Here is a 726-nt window from a genome sequence, read left to right as displayed (position 1 = left end):
TTTCCCTCTGCTGTAGGACTCAGGCTCCTCCCTAGATAATGAAGGTCCCCGTGGTCCATGGGACCTTACAGATAATGAGATGTCTCATGCCCTGAGCAGGCTGTATGTGTCAGCACGCACACCAGCAGATATAAAGCCCAGGCGCTGTGACCAGGGCTTACCTCTGCAGGGTGTGTCCTGGGACCCACGTCTAGCACATTCCTCAGGATCTGTCCTGAATGCTCTCCTCTTTAGCACACCCAGCCCTGTCTTGGAGGAGGACAAGCCTGGGGGCCCTGTCAGACAGCATAAATCTCCATAGACCGTGGAGCCCCAACTAAGCAGATGGAATCGCATGGGAGAAAATAGACCCCTGAGCTTGAGTTTAAAACATCACCTGTCAGGGACTAGGGGACAAGTTGGGGAAGATCCGGTACCGGTAGTTGGTCAGAAAGACTGAGAAGCTTGCTGCCTGAGATTAAGATGAGTCACAGTGTGGCCTGGCTGGGGGAGGCCTGCTGTCACCTCACTCACCTGTAGGGGAAAAGATCAGGCAGGTGGGCAGCCGGAGGCCAGCCCAGCTTGGTTGGTCTGGACTAGAGTGACTACTTTGCTGCGGGGGTTTGGAACACCCTGCCCTGGGAGGAAGTTTTCAGGAGCTAGGGATACAGAGTTTAGGGCAGAGAAGGCTCCTCCACCAGAGCTGATTGCAGGGACTGGAGAGAGTACCCTGGGGCAGAGGGGGAG

The 726-nt window shown here is 55.8% G+C and overlaps 1 protein-coding gene across 1 annotated transcript in view; it reads right to left on the bottom strand.

Annotated features, from left to right (window-relative positions):
• The window catches only part of LOC102502817 (C-X-C chemokine receptor type 5), a 12,572-nt gene that overhangs the window by 7,419 nt on the left and 4,427 nt on the right, over nucleotides 1–726 (bottom strand). The gene's annotated exons all lie outside the window — the stretch shown is intronic.

This window comes from Tupaia chinensis, unplaced genomic scaffold (assembly GCF_000334495.1).
Source record: "Tupaia chinensis unplaced genomic scaffold, TupChi_1.0 Scaffold000348_1, whole genome shotgun sequence".
In the NCBI taxonomy this organism is placed as follows: Eukaryota; Metazoa; Chordata; class Mammalia; order Scandentia; family Tupaiidae; genus Tupaia; species Tupaia belangeri.
Note: the sequence above shows the minus strand (reverse complement) of the source record. Positions and strands in the feature narration are given on the sequence as shown.